Source organism: Pelophylax lessonae (assembly GCF_965119305.1).
Source record: "Pelophylax lessonae genome assembly, chromosome: 10".
In the NCBI taxonomy this organism is placed as follows: Eukaryota; Metazoa; Chordata; class Amphibia; order Anura; family Ranidae; genus Pelophylax; species Pelophylax lessonae.
The window spans coordinates 36,841,527-36,863,274 of record NC_138777.1 but is presented as its reverse complement, the minus strand read 5'-3'; the positions used below and the strand labels follow the sequence as shown (position 1 = coordinate 36,863,274).

General features: G+C 47.6%; 1 long non-coding RNA gene across 2 annotated transcripts in view; it reads right to left on the bottom strand.

Moving 5' to 3' along the window:
• LOC309564931 overlaps nt 1-21,748 on the bottom strand; it is a 114,607-nt gene that overhangs the window by 56,914 nt on the left and 35,945 nt on the right. For both annotated transcript variants that reach the window (XR_014225769.1, XR_014225770.1), the window contains exon 2: nt 15,495-15,582. This is a non-coding gene — a long non-coding RNA (uncharacterized lncRNA). The remainder of the gene's footprint in view (nt 1-15,494; nt 15,583-21,748) is intronic.

Below are 21,748 nucleotides of genomic sequence, written 5' to 3'. Positions count from 1 at the left end.
TATCAGGCGTTCTTATGTGCATTTTGGCTGGCGTTTTCACAGGCGTTTTGACATGCATTTTTTGGGCAGGCATTGTTATATGAAATCACCTACAAAAGCCCCAAAAACAGACCACAAACACGTACATGTGAACGTAGCCCGTTTGGGGGCGTTTGAGGGGGATTTGTCCAGCTCAAGGATCAGCTCCCAAAACAGGCAAAAAATCCAATCCTATTCAGTTCAATGGCCCCTGTTCCCATGTGAGCATTTTGACGGCATGAGGAAAACACCCAACGCTCACTGAGAAATAGCACAATGATTAGGGAGTCTGCCTTCCTGCTGTAGGTTTGTAAGTTCGAATCCGGAAGGTGCCCTCTGTATGGGCAACACTTGGATATCTCCAATCCTCCAAATGTTGACATCATTAATTTTGTTCATGTTTGAAAAAGGCATGTGTATCAGCAAACTTTTAATCCAAAGACATGAACAAAATACAAAAGATGCCCCATAAAGTCAATATGTAGCAATATTGTGAGCTAAAGCTCTATTTGTTTGTTGGGCATACTTTGCTAATTAGCCAAGTATAAGGGATATATATATATATACCTTCAGTTAAATGTGTAGTAAAATGGTAACACTTGGCCATACCCATATGGAAGAAAAGGTAGTATTTGCAATATATTTCTAAAAACATTCTTTGGAAACACATAAAATATTGTCAAAATTGTGACATTTCCTTGATATGTGTGAAATGCTAATAATCTTTCTTTGAAATATGTTTTACATCTATTTTTTTTCTATCTGACGACCAATTCCCCAATGTAATATTTTGTGGGTTTTTTCAGAGAATGTGGAGGTTCTATATAAACACTGTAGATTTGACTGCTATGATTTCGGAGTTAGCAGGAAAGGTGTATGGAATGTGATGGTGTTTACTAAAGGATCCCTTGTTGGAAGTGTGCATGTTTTTCCAATTCCGCCGGTTTTTGCCATTTTCTATGGGCGAGACAGCGGATTTGCAAGCGGTATTCAAAAAAAAATTGACCCAAAATCGCGCTGGCGAAATTTTTTGAGCCAATTTGGCGTTGCGCATGCGCACATTCGCGAGTTCGCAGCTCGCGGCTGGAGGAGCTGTTTAACCTTTCCACACTTTCGCAGATATCTCTCTTTCTAAGTCAGTTTTTGAGATTTTTTAAACGCAAGTCATCTCCAAATTGACTTCCACACCTTCCACAGTGATTTGGGATTTTTGGGGGTACAGGGGAAAATTTGGCTAAACTTTAGTCGAGCTTTTAGCTGGCGTGGTTTTAAGTCGCGCTCTGACCATATTGCATCTTAATGAATCTCACACTAGGCGCTATTTTCCGCCCGCCGTTCTTTGAATGCCAATTTCAGACTTAAATAATCGCCGCTTCGCAAAATCACGCCGAAACGCCAATTCGCCGTACTATGAATCAGGCCCACAGTGTCCAGCATGTCCCCCATCAATGCACAGTGACCAGCATGTCCCCCATCAATGCACAGTGACCAGCATGTCCCCCATCAATGCACAGTGACCAGCAAGTCCCCCATCAATGCATAGTGACCAGCATGTCCCCCATCAATGCACAGTGACCAGCATGTCCCCCATCAATGCACAGTGACCAGCATGTCCCCCACCAATGCACAGTGTCCAGAATTCCCCCATTCAATGCACAGTGTCCAGCATGTCCCCCATTCAATGCACAGTGACCAGCATGTCCCCCATCAATGCACAGTGACCAGCATGTCCCCCATCAATGCACAGTGTCCAGAATGCCCCCATTCAATGCACAGTGTCCAGAATTCCCCCATTCAATGCACAGTGTCCAGCATGTCCCCCATTAATGCACAGTGTCCAGAATGCCCCCATTCAATGCACAGTGTCCAGCATGTCCCCCATCAATGCACAGTGACCAGCATGTCCCCCACCAATGCACAGTGTCCAGAATGCCCCCATTCAATGCACAGTGACCAGCATGCCCCCCATCAATGCACAGTGACCAGCATGTCCCCCACCAATGCACAGTGTCCAGAATGCCCCCATTCAATGCACAGTGAGCAGCATGCCCCCCATCAATGCACAGTGACCAGCATGTCCCCCATCAATGCACAGTGTCCAGCATGTCCCCCATCAATGCACAGTGACCTGACCAGCATGTTCCCATTCAATGCAAAGTGACCAGCACAGCATGTCCCCCATCAATGCACAGTGACCTGACCAGCATGTCCCGACTCCCTGGTGACCATGCTGCTCGGGAGTCGACTTCTTCCTCCTCCATGGCGTCGCGACTCGGTCGGACCGGTGTCCTCCGACCGGACACTGGACTATTCTTCCTCCAATGCGCGCCGCCCACTGCCTCTTCTCTGATGGCGGGTGGGAAGGTGACGTCGGGACGGGGGGGGATAGGTAGTAGTGAATGATCAGGTCTGAAGGGGATCGCATATTGGGATGGGGGGGATCACAGTGTTGTGTTGAATTTGGGGGAGATCATATATTGGTGGGGGGGCAGTGCTGAATCGTCAGCCCCGAGTGTCAGTGGTGAATTGTGTGTTGGGGAATGATAGCAGTATTGAATTTGGGGGAGATCACATTTTGTGGGGTGTAAGGGGGGGGGTGACACAGCAGTGGTGAATTTGGTGGGGGATCACATATTAGGGTGGGGGGGTGTCAGTGGTGAATTGTGTGGTTTTGGGGGGGCTACACCACCATTGTATCATACCCCCCGCACACAATTCACCGCTGATCTCCTCACAAAATTCACCACTGCTTTGTCATTCCCTCCGAATGACAAAGCAGTGGTGAATTTGGTGAGGAGATCAGCGGTGAATTGTGTGCGGGGGGTATGATACAATGGTGGTGATCGGTGAATTTGGTGGGGAGATCACATGTTGGGGTGGGGGGGGGGGTGTCAGTGGTGAAATGTGTGGGGTATGACACAGCAGTGGTGAATTTGGTGAGATTACATATTGGTGGGGGTGTCAGTGGTGGTAAGGGGGGGGGGGGAATGACACAGCAGTGGTGAATTTTGTGGGGAAATCACATATTGGTAGGGGGTTTGTGCCACAGACCCCCTACCAATATGTGATTTCACCACTGCTGTGTCATCCCCCCCCCTTACCACCACTGACACCCCCCCCCCCCAATATGTGATCTCCCCACCAAAGTCAGCACTGCTGTGTTACGCCCCAACCCCCGACACCACACAATTCACCACAGAGTCTAAAAAAAGTCACAGAGTCTAAAAAAAAAAGCAATTCCAGAGAGAGAGAGGTTGGAATTGCTTTGACAAAATTTGTTTCCCACCATATTAAGGGCTGCTTCCAAAGCCTATGTAGCACACTGACACCCCCCTCCCCCCTCCCCCCTCCCCTTGCTACTGTGCTTCAGAATCGGAACTTACACAGATAAGCACAGTAGCAGAGCAGCAGACTCTTATCTCCATTCTCCTGCACGAACTTCACAGAAGCACAGTAGCAGCCAGCAGAGCAGACTAGAAATCTCCACGTACCTGTCACAACCTGTGGGTGGCTGCCGGCTGGGCTGGCTGAGAGATGTCTTCCGCTCTCTTCTCTCTCTGCACTCTGGCTGCCCCCCGCGGCGGGAACGTGTGGCCCCGCCCCTCAGCTGAGCAAGAGTGTGTAGGCACCTCCAGGGACAGACTGCTGTGGGGCCCCCCCCCCTCAACCACGGGGCCTCGGGCAGTGCCGCCCGACTGCCCGAATGATCAGTCTTCCCCTTGCCCGCCTGCATATAGTGTCACGCTGCCTCCGCTCCGCTGACAGGGGGCGGCTGGGGGCCCCTGGATACTCGGGGCCCTGGGCAGTTGCCCAGTTTGCCCCCCCCCCTAACGCCGGCCCTGGCGCTGGGATCTCTGGAAGGGGGATATGCCTGACCTGGATAGAGAGGAATGGGAGGATTGCTTTGAGACCAGTACTAAATTAATGATATCTGCCAGGGACAGACTGATTCAGACCAAATTTTTGCACAGAATCTATTACACCCCCCAGAGATTACATAGGATCTTCCCCCAGAGATCTCCGCATTGCCCAAGATGTCTGACCTCGGAGGGGACTTTCTTCCATATGTTTTGGGAATGCCCTGTAATAGCGCAGTATTGGCTGCAAGTCTTTGACGTTATTAATCACAGGTTAGGTATGGCTCTCCTGGTCTCAGCGTTGGCCCTGTTGGGTATTATGGACGATGATCAGAGACCTAGACCCACGAAGCTGCTCATCAGTTATCTGCTGTACTATGCTAAGAGGGAAATAATTTTGAAATGGATTGCCCCTTCCCCCCCCTCGGTACTCTCCTGGGAACGCTCCATTGACGCTGTCCTACCACTATATAAATTAACCTACATGTTGCGAAATTGTCCTAAGAAGTTTGACAGGGTCTGGAAACCTTGGCTGACACCTGTGGGTTAGGTGCGGTTGCTGGCCCTGGTTCTGCTTGGGGTGTTCCCGGGTGGAGGTGCGGAGGGAGGGCTGAATGTTTTCTCTCCTACATGAATGTCTTGTATTACTGCGGATTATTTGCTCAATACTGTATTTCCTGTTCATCTGTTCTGTATTTGTTATATTTGTACATGTGTCTTTCCACTTTATTCAATAAAGGAACCGTTTGAATTGTAAAAAAAAAAAAATATTAATAACTGTGGGACACAAATCTTCTTCCCATTCGACTACCAATAGGTGTGTAGTGGCCGCTTACCTCAAAACACACCAAAAATCGCATGTGTGTAATTCACAAGATCTTTGATCTTTATTGCAGACTGGATGGATGGATGGATGGATGGATGGTGGGGTCCTTAAAGACAGCGGTCACTGGTCTCCTAGTTAGATAGCCACATATAGATCCCCCTCTGTATAGCCGTGCATTATGCGAACCAATCGAGCCTCATAGGGATGATAAGAGAACGCTCATGGTGTAGTAACTTACGTTTATTAAATAAAAAAATGGTAATACCGTCAGGATTTTTATATTATTATCACTTTCACATTGTCATATATTCAGCACGATCCAACTGTTAAAACCTCTATTTAAATAGCTCTTTGAGTGGACGGGGTTGTCTACCTCCTGTTATAGTTTCATCCCAGAGGGGGGTGCATGGGGGAGTGGACAGACCCTGCCTACTCCACATCACATTAGAGATGTGGTGTTGCCTGGAGGGTTTGGGGAAACTACCTCTATCACGTTCTACAAGTGTCTAAGATGTGGTTGTTTATTTCCATTTCATTCTGTAAGGCTCTTTTCTAGGCAAAATAGCATGATTGCTTAGATGTGCCCTCGTTCAGGGCTATCTTACCGAAAGGGCACACTGGGCAGTTGCCTGGGGGCCCCACTTGCCAGGGGGGCCCCACCTGCCCAGTGACCCAGCCCCAGCCAAGTATTAGTCCCGATTCCCATGTGCATCCCGCCGCCGAACTTAGTAGATGGCAAGCGCCTATCGGCCCTGCTCTGCTGTCAGGCCACTTAGGCCATGGAGGGGAAGCCCACAACTGCAGGAATGCCTGTCCGCCTCCACAGGAACAGTCTGACTCCCGTCCATGTGTGTTCTCCAGGCCCAACTGCCGAACTTGGAAGCTGCCATTAGCCTGGCACTGCTGTACCAAAAAATATCGCCTTATCGATAATTTGCCTTTTTATTCTCGTGGGTGATTGTGTGGCGGGGCCTCAGTGCACTGCATTGCCTGGGGCCCTTTTTTGCTCTTAAGATGGCACTGCCCTCGTTGCCTCTACTATGCTCTTGCGTGGCAGCATATGAGAGACTGGAGACCAAATATACTATACCATGTTCATCCATATAGGGTCAGGGCAGTATTGGATATCATAATGGACGTGTATTCAATATATGATAAAGTCTATTGTTTGAATGATGGACTACATATCTGTGACTGAAACGATGTGACCAATGATGTCCTTCCTTCCTTCCTTTTTAAGCGTTTGTACTGTTTACATCCATGTTGTAAACTATCTATATGTAACATTATTTTTGTAATGTTATTACTTTTACTCCAATAAATCATTTTAAAACTTAAAAAAACAAAACAAAAAAAAACATTTCCAATAAAAAAAAAAAAACTTAAAAAATCGAATTTCTTCATACATTCTGCTACATGTCTCTAATTAAAAAAATCCCAATAAGTTTTTTATTGATTAGTTTGGGTTCTTTTGGTGATATTTGATCACCTCTGTGGTTTTTAGATTTTGTGCTATAAACAAAAAAAGAGAGACAATTTTGAAAAAACACAATATTATAACTTTCTGCTATAAAACATTCCCAATAAAAAAATGTAAAAAATCTAATTTTTTTATCAGTTTAGGTCAATTTGTATTCTGCTACATATTTTTGGTAAAAAAAATTCCCAAAAAGCGTATTTTAATTGGTTTGCGCAAAAGTTATAGTGTCTACATACTATGGGATATACAGTGGGTACGGAAAGTATTCAGACCCCCTTAAATTTTTCACTCTTTGTTATATTGCAGCCATTTGCTAAAATCATTTAGGTTCATTCTTCTTCCTCATGAATGTACACATAGCACCCCATACTGACAGAAAAACACAGAATTGTTGACATTGTTGCAGATTTATTAAAAAAGAAAAACTGAAATATCACATGGTCCTAAGTATTCAGACCCTTTGCTCAGTATTTAGTAGAAGCTCCCTTTTGATCTAATACAGCCAGGAGTCTTTTTGGGAAAGATGCAACAAGTCTTTCACACCTGGATTTGGGGATCCTCTGCCATTCCTCCTTGCAGATCCTCTCCAGTTCTGTCAGGTTGGATGGTAAACGTTGGTGGACAGCCATTTTTAGGTCTCTCCAGAGATGCTCAATTGGGTTTAAGTCAGGGCTCTGGCTGGGCCATTCAAGAACAGTCACGGAGTTGTTGTGAAGCCACTCCTTCGTTATTTTAGCTGTGTGCTTAGGGTCATTGTCTTGTTGGAAGGTAAACCTTCGGCCCAGTCTGAGGTCCAGAGCACTCTGGAGAAGGTTTTTGTCCAGGATATCCCTGTACTTGGCCGCATTCATCTTTCCCTCGATTGCAACCAGTTGTCCTGTCCCTGCAGCTGAAAAACACCCCCACAGCATGATGCTGCCACCACCATGCTTCACTGTTGGGACTGTATTGGACAGGTGATGAGCAGTGCCTGGTTTTCTCCACACATACCGCTTAGAATTAAGGCCAAAAAGTTCTATTTTGGTCTCATCAGACCAGAGAATCTTATTTCTCACCATCTTGGAGTCCTTCAGGTGTTTTTTAGCAAACTCCATGCGGGCTTTCATGTGTCTTACACTGAGGAGAGGCTTCCGTCGGGCCACTCTGCCATAAAGCCCCGACTGGTGGAGGGCTGCAGTGATGGTTGACTTTCAACAACTTTCTCCCATCTCCTGACTGCATCTCTGGAGCTCAGCCACAGTGATCTTTGGGTTCTTCTTTACCTCTCTCACCAAGGCTCTTCTTCCCCGATAGCTCAGTTTGGCCGGACGGCCAGCTCTAGGAAGGGTTCTGGTCGTCCCAAACGTCTTCCATTTGAGGATTATGGAGGCCACTGTGCTCTTAGGAACCTTAAGTGCAGCAGAAATCTTTTTGTAACCTTGGCCAGATCTGTGCCTTGCCACAATTCTGTCTCTGAGCTCTTCAGGCAGTTCCTTTGACCTCATGATTCTCATTTGCTCTGACATGCATTGTGATCTGGAAGGTCTTATATAGACAGGTGTGTGGCTTTCCTAATCAAGTCCAATCAGTATAATCAAACACAGCTGGACTCAAATGAAGGTGTAGAACCATCTCAAGGATGATCAGAAGAAATGGAAAGCACCTGAGTTAAATATATGAGTGTCACAGCAAAGGGTCTGAATACTTTGGACCATGTGATATTTCAGTTTTTCTTTTTTAATAAATCTGCAACAATGTCAACAATTCTGTGTTTTTCTGTCAGTATGGGGTGCTATGTGTACATTCATGAGGAAGAAGAATGAATTTAAATGATTTTAGCAAATGGCTGCAATATAACAAAGAGTGAAAAATTTAAGGGGGTCTGAATACTTTCCGTACCCACTGTATATTGTACTTTTTTTTAATACTAGTAATGGCAGTGATCAGCGACTTACAATGGGCGGCCAGCCGGCCAATCTGACCTCTGGAGGTTGGCAGGCTACATCCAAGAAGCTGTGAACTGGAGGTGATGTCATGAAGTGCAAGTTCTTGAGCTGAATAGGACTTCACTTTAGCCAGGGGGGAAGTTGCAGGTCTAGGGAGTTTTGGAGCCATTGTAGCACATTTAAATGGTTTGGGTGTCACATGCAGATAGGTGGATCCCACTCCTTACTCTGAAAATTTGTAATTCCAACCTCCACCTGATCCTGAGTGTACACATGCTGGCTGAAGGTTTTTTCAGAACATTTTGGGACCAGAAGGAGTGTAAGACCACAGGGGATTCCCAGCATGCTGACCTCAGAAGTGACCCAGAGTGACGGGAGGAGAGAATCCCTATAAGAGAATTAATATATGCCCAAGATTTTTCACCATCTGTTAAGAGGCCCATTCACCCCTTCGGGAGGTATGGGAGGATAGCATATATTTCCCTTGTCACCAGGGGTCTATATTCTGGAGGTGGGTGTCTTTTTGCCCTAATAACATATACAGTGGCGGCTGGTGCTCAAAAATTTTTTTTTTGGTGGGGGGGGGGGGGGGGGGGGGGCAAACAGAAAAATGTAATAGGCATTGCTTTGCAGGAAAAAACGCTGTAAAAGATTGCGTGACTTTGAGGTCACAAAAGTGTGAAAGGGGCCTTCAGTAATCAATGTATAGTGTGCCCCTTCAATGCAGAGTGACCAGCGTGCCCCCTTTCAATGCAGAGTGACCAGCGTGCCCCCTTCAATGCAGAGTGACCATCGTGCCCCCTTCAATGCAGAGTGACCAGCGTGCCTTGCCCCCTTTCAATGCAGAGCGACCAGCGTGCCGTGCCCCCTTTCAATGCAGAGTGACCAGCGTGCCCCCTTTCAATGCAGAGTAACCAGCGTGCCCCCTTTCACTGCAGAGTGACCAGCGTGCCCCCTTTCAATGCAGAGTGACCAGCGTGCCCCCTTTCAATGCAGAGTGACCAGCATGCCCCCTTTCACTACAGAGTGACCAGCATGCCCCCTTTCAATGCAGAGTGACCAGCGTGCCCCCTTTCAATGCAGAGTGACCAGCGTGCCCCCTTTCAATGCAGAGTGACCAGCGTGCCCCCTTTCACTACAGAGTGACCAGCATGCCCCCTTTCAATGCAGAGTGACCAGCGTGCCCCCTTTCAATGCAGAGTGACCAGCGTGCCATGCCCCCTTTCACTGCAGAGTGACCAGCGTGCCCCCTTTCACTTCAGAGTGACCAGTGCACTTACCTGCAGCAGCAGCTTCTCCTCAGTCCCCCGCATCTCCTTGAGTCCTCCCGCCTCCTCCTCGGCCAATGGCATGGGTTCGACTTTCGGCAAATTGGGAAGCGGGTCTGGGACCCGCTTCCTGATTGGCCAGGAGGAGGATGCGTGTGACAATAGCGAATTTTCATTCGCTATTGTCACACAAATGGGTGGGCTAGGGTGCAGTGCTCTGCGCCCCGGGTCCACCCTTTTCTGAAGCCTATTAAAGCCTCTGGCTCTAATCAGGTGATTCAGAAAAAAAAAACCATTGAACTCCATAAAGATTAGGGGGCCGGACGCATGGATAGGGGGGGGGCGGCGCCCCTGCGCCCCCAACGCACCAGCCACCACTGAACATATATCTGCTGGTAAGAAGCAAACTTGAAAGGTGGTGGGATACATACAAGACTATCACGATCGACACGTGGTTGTCGTTGGGAGCACCGCTTTTATCCTTAATTTCACCTATCATCTGGATTCTTCACATGTATTTCTTCACATTTAATATCTTGGACTTTATAACTGAAAATTGTACACGGAATTTCTTTTTTGCACACCCCTGTTAGGGGACTTTGCACCTTTTCATTTGACTTGGGACACTTATGCAACTTATATCATTTGTTTATTTTTCCACATTAGTGGATGGTTTTATAGATATTTAAGTATATTGTCAACATTTGTCATTTGATTGGTTACACATTTGTTTAACACTTGAGAGTGACACCTTATTATTTAGCGCACCAGACTTTTTCACATTTCATTTACTTATTCCAGAATATTTATTTGGATCTTTGGTTGCAGCTCACATTCACCTATCAGCGCATCCTTTACACATTTACAACCAAGGCATGCAGAATACCATCTCTAAACGCAGAACACATCGAACCTTGAAGCAGATGGGCTACAGCAGCAGAAGACCACACCGAGTGCCACATCTAAGAACAGGAAACTGAGGCTACATTTCGCACAGGCTCACCAAAAGTGGACAATAGAAAATTGGAAAAACGGTGCCTGGTCTGATGAGTCTCGATTTTGGCTGCGACATTCAGATGGTAGGGTCAGAATTTGACGTAAACAAATGTACCAATTGAACATCATTTACTACCTGAGTATTGTTGCTGACCATGTCCATCCCTTTATGACTACAGTGTACCCATCTTCTGATGGCTCCTTCCAGCAGGATAATGCACCATGTCACAAAGCTCAAATCATCTCACCACTGGTTTCTTCACCATGACAATGAGGTCACTGTACTCCAATGGCCTCCACACTCACCACATCTAATCCAATAGAGCGCCTTTGGGATGTGGTGGAACGGGAGATTCGCATCATGGATGTGCAGCTGACAAATCTGCAGCAACTGCGTGATGCCATCATGTCAATATGGACCAAAATCTTTGAGGAATGTTTCCAATATCTTGCTAAATCTATGCCACGAAGAATGAAGGCAGTTCTGAAGGTAAAAAGGGGGTCCAATCCAGTGTACCCAATAAAGGGGCCGGTATGTCCATAAATTAAATTTGGTGCGCAAAATCCTTCAAAATGCGATTTTTTTCAAATATAAACAAGCTTTGTGCTCCAGTGTGGATGATACCAGTGGCGCTGTGACACCATGTGCCCCCTTTAGGTGCAATTCACAGGAATATTTTCATCCTGGTAAATGGTATGGGACAGAACACACTCAAATTAGTTGTAGGATGCCACCACCCCTCTGTACCACCAGCTAAACTGGCACCTCTTCTTACTAACCTTCTGCCTCTTCTTGCTCACAGAAAAAAAACTCACATGGGGGAATAGAAGAACCACAAAGCAAAAATCATTGTGTACCCAGTTTAATTTAAAGTATGCCAAACCACATTAAAAGCACTCAAATGTTGGGGTGCCTACCTGGCACACTGTTTCCAACAAAGTGACACGAGGGTGACTGAGCTGCCGCCAATCCGAACTTGGAAGCGACGTGGGCTTCACCAGCAGGAAATTAAGTCATTGGAAGTGATATTGACATTCTCTAGACCCCGCTCAACGCGTTTTACCCTCAGAAAGGCGTCATCAGGAAGCTCCTTGGACACCATTTTTTTCTGCTCCATTTATACCCTTTATACCCTTTTGGAGTAGGGCTGAGCTGCTTGCAGGTAGCCTATACTATATAAGTGAATGGATATGCAGGGCTGTACGGACTCCCCCGCAGGAATGGGTACACAGATCCGAATAGAAAAGGGTTATATACCAGCGCTATGGAGTTTCAGTACTAAGTCGGGCTAAGTTAGTGGTGTAAGCTGCCTCCAACCTACCTCTGAGGTAGTAGATTAGAAAAAATGCAAGAAATGTTGGGACCGGCGCTACCACTTTAAAATGTGTTTGTGCAATTATATACTTCACACGCTATAGAAAAGTGCATATAGTGCTTGTGGTACAAACAATGAAAAGTGCTACGTGCTGTTAAAACATCAATAAGTTTAACATGGGCTGTGCTCAGTGTACCATGTCAGAAATATCATAAATTAATCATACATATATATATATAAAGTGCCGAGTGCTAGTAATGCCAAATACCACGTGTTGTGATCCGTGCTAAAAACAATGTATGGCGTCGGTGGATGACCCACCAAAGACACCGCTGCTTACCGCACTCTTTAGGCCGGTGACTCAACACTTCTTGGTCACTAGAACAAAAGATAAGCCTCCATTGCGTAGTATATGTTGTGTATAATGAAACAACTTAGCATCCACTCACAGTTTAGGGAGTTCACTGTCAGCTCGAAAGGTGTTCGCCGGGCCGCTTCCGCGTTCCACCGGCTCAAACCACCGTTCCCGGAAGTGACGTATTGACGTACACAAACGCGTTTTCGTCATCTGGAGCGTGCACGCTCCAGATGACGTCGTATGACGAAACGCGTAGGGCGTGGTTTGTGTACGTCAATACGTCACTTCCGGGAACGGTAGTTTGAGCCGGTGGAACGCGGAAGCGGCCCGGCGAACACCTTTCGAGCTGACAGTGAACTCCCTAAACTGTGAGTGGATGCTAAGTTGTTTCATTATACACAACATATGCTACGCAATGGAGGCTTATCTTTTGTTCTAGTGACCAAGAAGTGTTGAGTCACCGGCCTAAAGAGTGCGGTAAACAGCGGTGTCTTTGGTGGGTCATCCCCCGACGCCATACATTGTTTTTAGCACGGATCACAACACGTGGTATTTGGCATTACTAGCACTCGGCACTTTATATATATGTATGATTAATTTATGATATTTCTGACATGGTACACTGAGCACAGCCCATGTTAAACTTATTGATGTTTTAACAGCACGTAGCACTTTTCATTGTTTGTACCACAAGCACTATATGCACTTTTCTATAGCGTGTGAAGTATATAATTGCACAAACACATTTTAAAGTGGTAGCGCCGGTCCCAACACAGATCCGAATGCACACTGTCTGGGCTGTTGCACCTGTCCCTTTGTACCTGAATAACGCTTTATGTTATGGACTTGCTGTATAAATCCCCCCCCCTGCACTGAAGACTGTGTTTGTTTGCTGTCTTGGTGACTAAGGGTGCAGGACAAACCTGCTTGGACTGTTACTGAGTGTCTCTGTTTTGTGCATGGTTTACGGTCGTCACTATCAGTTGTGCCTACCCCTTACAATATACAATATACTCATAGGCGCGAGCACAGGGTGTGCTAGGTGTGCCTGGGCACACTAATCACCCCATGCGGTGCTGATTCCCCCTGCTTTCTGGACCCCCCCCTATCTACCCGCTGCAGTGCTGCCAGCTTCCCTCCTCTCCCGCCAGTTGCTGCTGGGGATGTTTCAGGATGGAGAGCAGGGGAAGGGGCCAGTAAATATTTCATTTTCCGGCCCCTTCCATTTCTGAATGAACACAGTGAGTGATTTGTACCGGCTGCTCCTGTGTTCATTCTTAACTGAAGCATAGTAAACTATGCTCACTATGCTTCCGTTTGTGAATGAACAGGAAGCCGCTCAGCACAGAGCACTTCCCATTCATTCACTGTCCAGTGCAGCTGAGGTTGCAGAGAAATGGGCTGAGAAATATCTGTCCTCACTCCCTGTCTCAGAAATGGGACATCAGGGGTCTGTTTAGACCCTTGATATGCACCAAAGCTCCCCAATGGGGCTCCAAAAAAAATAGTAAAAAAAATAAAATAAAAATATATAAAAAATAATAAAATTGTAAAAAATAAAAAAACTACTGACACCGTTTACTGCCCTACTGACACCAATCTCTGCTCTCCTGACACCAGGGGTGGGCAGGAGGGGTGGCTGCCCTGGGCACTGTGGTATCATGTGAGGTTTAGAGGCAACACAAGGAGATTGGGGGAAGGGGATTTGTGTTGGAAGGGGGAATTTGGGGGGAGGCGGCAGGAGGTAAGAATTGTTCTAAAAGGGGAAATTTGGGGAGGTGTGCTAAGAGTGGGGATTTGTGTTGAGAGGGGAGATGGCAGAAGAGGATTTGTTTTAGGATGGGGGATTTGGGGGTTTGTGCTAAAAAAAAGGTTGGGGGGGGGGGGTTGGAGGGGATTTGTGCTAAGAGGGGAAATTTTGTTTGAGAAGAGCATTTGTGTTAAGAGGGAAAATTTGGGGGTGGGGGGGGGGGGGGATATGTGCTAGGATGGGGGATTGTGGTAGTGGAATTTGTGCTGGGAGGGGGGATTTGGAGTGGGGGGAGGGGATTTGTGCCCGGAGGGGAAATTTGAGTGGTAGAGATTTAATGCTGGTCAGGGGGAATTTGTTTTTTGTTTTTTTTTTGGGGGGGGGGGTGGATTGTGCTGGGAGCATAGGTGAAATAAAAGGATTTTAGCTTAGTGCTGAAGTTTTGGGGGACAGGGGTTTTTTGTGCTGACTCAAAATGCTCATACATCTTTTGGAGGGGGGGGGGGCACAATTTGGCATGTTCGCCCTGGGCTGCAGATGACCTTGTCCCAGCACTGACTGACACCATTTACTGCTCTCCTGATGTACACACAAGTTTAGTGTTGCCAACTGTCAGTATTTTTACTGGCAGCCAGTAAAAAAATGGGCACTTTTCTCCTGCCAATAAATTGCAGTAACAGGAAAAGGTTGCCAATAAAAAATATCACTGTGACTATTGGCTCGGAACTGCGCATGCGCACTTCAGGTCCGGAGTGGGCGGAGCCCATCTAAGTACCTGTGTTCGGAGGGGGGGGCGGCAGAGAGGGGGTGTCTAAGTGTGATGTCATGGGGCGGGGGAGCCTCGTATGCGGGTCAATTTCATGTGTGTTACTAATAAATAAATGCAGCGCCACTCTGGCGTAGCGTGGGTTGTCAGCACCCGGGGCAGGGCAAGTAATTTGTGCCCCCTAACTCACGGGATTTTAGCACTAGAGTCTCTTCTACTAGTTTAGTTAAAGAAACCCTTACCCCCTAAGAGACCAGCGTGCCCCCTTTCAATGCAGAATGACCAGCGTGCCCCCTTTCAATGCAGAGAGACCAGCGTGCCCCCTTTCAATGCAGAATGACCAGCGTGCCCCCTTTCAATGCAGAGTGACCAGCGTGCCCCCTTTCAATGCAGAGTGACCAGCGTGCCCCCTTTCAATGCAGAATGACCAGCGTGCCCCCTTTCAATGCAGAGTGACCAGCGTGCCCCCTTTCAATGCAGAATGACCAGCGTGCCCCCTTTCAATGCAGAATGACCAGCATGCCCCCTTTCAATGCAGAGTGACCAGCGTGCCCACTTTCAATGCAGAGTGACCAGCGTGCCCACTTTCAATGCAGAGTGACCAGCGTGCCCCCTTTCACTGCAGAATGACCAGCGTGCCCCCTTTCACTGCAGAATGACCAGAGTGCCCCTTTCAATGCAGAGTGACCAGCGTGCCCCCTTTCAATGCAGAGTGACCAGCGTGCCCCCTTTCAATGCAGAATGACCAGCATGCCCCCTGGGGTGCAGACTGTAATGCTATAGGCTGCGCACACCAATACCTATATACATTATCACATATATACAATATCACAGTTTTGGCATTTTTGTAGCAATTTGTCACAAATTGAAATAATTTATTGATAAAATATTATATTCTCTTTTCTGTGTCCTGCGGGTTCAGATAACGACTTACTGTCAGAGGAAAAATGGGACCAGGGTTGCCGTGTGATGAGGTTGGTACAGTCACCAGGCCACATGGAGTCATCTGGGGAAGGGTTTTGCTGAAAGGAAACAGCAGATAAATTACTCAATATCCATGTGAGTGTTTTACAACGTCATCTATCAGCAAGCACACCTAATTACATACAAAGTAACATAAAATATCATTAGTCATACCAGCATGTGAATAGCAACACAAAAGGGAAGCTAAACAAATCATCAGACCTGGAAATTGCACCTAAAAAAACATTCTAGTCAGCTCTTAGCCAATAAACCGGACTTAGCATCAGATATATTTTTAATGTTAAGTGAAAGCATGCTGAGAAATGTGAAAGAGTAACATTTATAACCACTTACAAAGATTAGAGTATTTCCCTGACAATGATTTACTTTCCGGAAGGACAGCACCATGTTTGTTCAGTCATTATCCTGGAATGAGATAGTGGCTCGTGTAAATCCTGATGTCAGTGCAGCTCTTGGCTATGGTTACAAATGTCTGACACACTTTGTGACTTGCTACAAAATGATATTGTTGCAGTCTGATTACTGCGGAGAGGAGACTGAGGAAATGCTGCCTCTTGCTTGCAGGGCAGGATATCATGTACTGCAAACCCACAACAGTAAAATCCTCTGTATATGCAGTAAAGTATGCATGTTATAATGAATGAAAATATGGAAATCGGCGCAACTGTACTAAGAAGTATGTGTCCTAAAGTGACACGTGCATCACCAATTATATATAAATATATATATACATATATATATATATATATATATATATACACACACACACACACACACACATTATATATATATATACAGGGGACAGCTGGCAGCCTTAGGTCTGGGGGGCAAGTCTAGTCAAGTGGCCCATTGAACCATCGAATCAGCTTACCATCCATGCCCACCTGGTTTTGGACTTGCAGCTGTATACAGTGTCTGGCCCCTACATTAATCCAGCCCTGAGTGAGGCCTTTTTACCAGGTTTTACTACTTTTCAGAGTGGCCCGGGGGGCAATTGCCACCCTGCCCCCCTTGCCAGTCCTCCCCTGTATATATATATGTACATAAAAAATACAAATATAAGATGCAAAAAAGTGCACAGTGCTAAATATTTAGTGACTTCAATATAAAACAAACTCCTATGCATGTGATCATATCAAGTAGTGATCAAACATGCATTTTTTTAAATAAGTTGTGCAAAATTGTGCTTCACTATAAATAAATATAGATATACTGATCCGTGCACGAAGATATTAAGTGCTAACTTGTGTAGTATCACAATAAATTATCATCAATTCATGACAAAATCATGATTTTTTTTTTTTTTTTTATTTTTATGATCACATGCATAGGAGTTTGTTTTATATTGAAGTCACTAAAAATATTTAGCACTGTGCGCTTTTTTGCATCTTATAATTGTATTTTTTTTATGTACTTTCTGTGGATCTCTGCAGTTCCTCCAGTCCAGAGTTACCATGAACCTCTTGGCTGCTTCTCTGATTAATGTTCTCTTTGCCCGGCCTGTCAGTTTAGGTGGACGGCCATGTCTTGGTAGGTTTGCAGTTGTGCCATACTCTTTCCATTTTCAGTAAATGGATTTAACAGTACTCTGTGAAATGTTCAAAACTTGTTTTTTTTTTTTTATAACCTAACCCTGCCTTAAATTTTTCCACAACTTTATCCCTGACCTGTCTGGTGTGTTCCTTGGCCTTCCTGATGCAGTTTGTTCACTAAGGTTCTCTAGCAGACCTCTGAGGGCTTCACAGAACAGCTGTATTTAGATTAAGACACACACTGGTGGATTCTAAATGAAGGCAATTGGTTCAACTAGATTTTAGTTAGGGGTGTTAGAGTAAAGGGGGCTGAATACAAATGCATGCCACACTTTTCAGATATTTATTTGTGGTCGGTAAATAAAAGATGGATACCCTTGATATGAAAAGTCGGTGTGGTGTGCCAGAACCGACGTAAGGGGGTAGGCCTGTAAATAAAGAGGGCCCCCGAAGATTAGAGGTCAGGAAAAAAGGGTGAAGGTGGGTGGGGTGACTCGAGCGCCCAGCAGCAGGCCGATGTAGGGGAGGGGCGGTGCTATAAAGCCCGCTAGCTCCTCCCACAAACACCGGCCTGCGGCCGAACACTTGTGGTCGGTAAATAAAAGATGGATACCCTTGATATGAAAAGTCGGTGTGGTGTGCCAGAACCGACGTAAGGGGGTAGGCCTGTAAATAAAGAGGGCAAAAAAGGAAGCAAATGACACACTTTATTGACAACCCAAATTCATGTTGCAAGCCTACTAAAAGCTAACCTCAACTCCTTCTCGGGGTGAGGAATATATATCTGAAAGGCGTCAGATTCCCATCGACCAAGTCTTTTGATGATATGACCTGGCGTGTTATTGCCGGAGGCAGCTGACGCAGCTCCAATCCTAAAGGAGTGGCCAGAATGCGCTGCAGGGTCCCAACCCAGCCTGATACATAAGGTGCGGATGTAAAATATGAACTTAGACGTGGTGAGGGGAATGCCCAGCAACGTGAAAAGTGGTGAGTAGCTGGGCGAGCTCGGAGTCCGAGCTGCGTAATTGTCCAGGACCTTGACAGGGCACCAGTCATTCCCCGATGGATACAAAGGGATGGACAAAGGGTGTCCTACCTGTCTGGTCTTAGAACACCGAAGTGTCAAGATGTAGTGATCTCCCCGTTTGACCAAGTCCCGTTTGAGGAGGCAGGTGCGATCCTCAGACTGGGAAGCCACCGTGAACTCCCCGGGCCTGAGAAAGCCGTAAAAGGCCAGGTACATGGCGGTCTTTACAACTAAGTTTGTGAAGGGCTCAAAAGGGGCCGAGTCCAGCAAATCAGAAAGAGCCCGGAATTTCTCCCCGTCAATCGGCAACCGCCTGACCGGGGTATGGCGATCCACCTTGCCAATGCCCTTCAAAAGGTTTTTTACTGGATATGCCCTGAGAAAGGGAGACGAATTCGGTTGGTACGTCAGGACGTGATGTTGAACCCCCGACAAGTACAGCTTGATGGTGCTGGCAGAAAGTTTCAGCTGGAGGTGGCAAAAAGCTGCAAAGGCGACCATCGTCTGGACTGAGTGGTCGTGCAACCCAAATTCCGCTGAAAACCTCCGGAAGATGGACATGGCTCGATCATAAGCCTTCCTGGTATTAGATGACAGCGCCATCCGGGCCAATTCCCGACCATGCTCCACAATCCGGGCTAGTCCAGGATTAAATCTTCGAACTTCGGGGTCCGAGTGGGGCATCTGTCGGCCGTTGGGTGAAGGTTGAAGAACACCTGTAATTTAGACCGGGAAAGGGCGTCAGCAGCTGCGTTGGAGTGGCCCGGGATATGTTCACAATAGAGGAAAAACTGGTGGGTGGCTGCTAACAAAGTCAGCCTGCGAACCAACCTCATGATGGTCAGGGATGCAGACCGGCCCTTGTTAATGATGTCACAGGCTGCCTTATTGTCGCTAAAACACTTAACTGCCATCCCTGACCAGCACCTACCCCAAGTGAAAGCAGCTGCCACTATAGGGTATATCTCGAACAACGCCGAGGTCTCCCGGAAAGCGGGTAAGGCAAGTGACTCTGCCGGCCAATGATCCCTGAACCACGAATCCCCAAAGATGGCAGCGAACCCCGTGTGAGCAGCTGCATCCGTCCAAAACACAGGGGACTGGGGTGAGATAGGCGGGATAAACATGGAAATGCCGTTCCACCTTTCCAGGAACTCCACCCACATGGCCAGGTCCGCCCTGGCTGGGGGGTCCAAGTGGGTGACAACACCCTCCGGAAGGCCTGGCAATAGACACAGTAAACGGGAGATGAATGACCTGCCTTGGGGAATGATGCGCATGGCAAAATTCAATGACCCAATCAACGACTGCAGATCTTTCCTCGTAAAAGACCCTACTTCCAGGAACCTGCCTACCACCTCCCGAATGCGCCTCAGCTTATCCCCAGGGAGGCTGGACTGCATAGAGCTGGAATCCAGGGTGATCCCCAAGAAATCTAACCTGGTGACAGGTCCAATCGTCTTGCCTGGAGACAGAGGGACCCCTAAGGTTGAAAACAAGGCCACAGTGCTCCTCAAGCTGACAGGCGTGCAGTTGCCCTGTTCGATCAACAAGAAGTCGTCCAGGTAGTGCAAAACCGTAGGGCACCTGGTGATATTCAGAAGAAGCCAGCAGAGCGTCTCGGCAAAGGTGTCAAAAATCCTGGGACTGCTTTTGGATCCGAATGTGAGCCTGATGGCGAAATAATATTCCTCCCTCCACTTAACACCGTGAACATGCCATAAAGAGGGGTGAATGGGCAACAGCTTGAAGGCGTTGGCTATATCTGTCTTGCTGAGCCATGCAGCCCTGCCTGCCCCCAAAATGGCTTGGATGGCGTTGTCCACGGTGGTATAGCGGAGAGAGAACTCAGCAGAAGGGATAAGAGAATTCAGGCTAGGGTTATTGGAGGAATGAGGAGCCGACATGTCAATGATTAACCGTTTTTTATTAGAGTATTTGCTTGTGGAGATGCCAACGGGGTTAGTACGCCAGGAGGTGAAGGGGGGGGGCGGGAAAGGGGCCTATCATGAACCCTGCCTGAACTTCCTTCCTGATCAGAAGGTCCACTGACAGCGGGTCCTCCCTAGCAGATAGTAGATTGGGGCATTCAAGTGACCCTGGGGGAAGAGACACCAACCCCGTGTGGAACCCCCCTGTCAACCCCTGCACCAAATACTCGACCAGGTGCGGAGATGGGTGAGACTGAAGGAAAAAAGCCAGTACCTCGATCTTGACCTCGGTCAGTCATTGTTTAGGATTGAGCCTTGATGGACACATGGACTTGGTGTGAGCCCTGAAGCAGATAGAACAAACGTGGAGCAGCCTGCAGGCACTGAAACTACACGCCCCACCGTTGAAATTATTACAGACCTGGGCTTTGCCTAAGTAAATGATCGGGCGACCCAGTTTGTCTCTTAAGCCACGCTGCTCTGATCTGCCAGCCCCCCCCAGGACCCCGGACGTGGAGGGCTCAGTCTCCATGGGGCAAAGGTTGGCAGAGTGCGAGGTGGATGAGCATGTGGCGCAAGAGGGAGGCACCAAACCTGCAAAGTGCCTGCAGAAAAGTTCGGTGTCCAAAAGGCTCCAATCAAACCGCACATTGAATTGTGCCAAGGTAGCCGCTGCTTTGGCCGAAACTGACTTGTGAAAGTCGTAAAAGGTAAAGCCCCCATACTTATGGCCCAAATCCACAACCTTGTGGAGATAAAGATTAAGTTCCTCCCGACGATGTGGGTAGACAGAGCATAACACATCCCTGTAAATCCCGAAAGCCAGGATAAATTCAGGGATGGTCAGCTTCTTATTTAGCCTGGGGTCTCTGGCCTTCATCACTACGGACAAATCCCCATAGTTGTAGACCTTATTCTCTACCACATCTTGGGAGGCAATAAGGAGAGCTACCAGGTTAACATCCTTTCCCTCCAGGATATCCTTACGGAGGGCTGGGGGGACCATGTGTGCCGGGGTGATGATGGGAGATACCGCAGCAGAGGGTAAGAGGGGGACTGGGGGCCTACCCTGTTCGCTAACGGGGGCAGGAGCCTGCACCGGTAAGGGCGGAGGAGGAACCCCGTGAGCTGGACTGGCGTCCTCTAGTTTCGTCAGTCTGTCCCCGATTGACTGCAGGGAAGACAGGATGGAGTCCAGAGTTCCTTGCATGGCCGATCCACAGCCCTGAGAGCTGGTGCCCAGTCCAGGATCTTCCGGGTGCTCAGTCAAGATCCTAAACAGTTCAGCCTTCCTAGCCGTGGCTGGGAACGGAATGCCCCTCTGGCGAAGGACCGCCGAGATCTTCGGGATTGTCCAGGATCCATAAGAGCCCAGCGGGGACGGATTCCGATGACCCCTGGGGGTACCAGATCTGACTGGGGTGCCGGGTCTGGCCGGCGTGGAGGGGGAGGATGATCCTTCATCCAAGATGGCTCCTAGAGGCACGCTGTCGAAAGAAAAATAGAACACCAAAGTCCAATTAACAACCGTAAGAGCCCCAAGAAAAACTGGCTGGCTAGCTAGTGCCTTGAGGCGAAAAACTTAACTACCCCGTGACAGGTGAGGCCCTGCTAGATGCCAAGCGGCAGGTGAGAGACTCTACCTATGATTTGGACGTGGGGCATGAGCCACTAGCGTGGTGGCGGGAAGGTTGGTCTCTCGGTGACAGTAAAG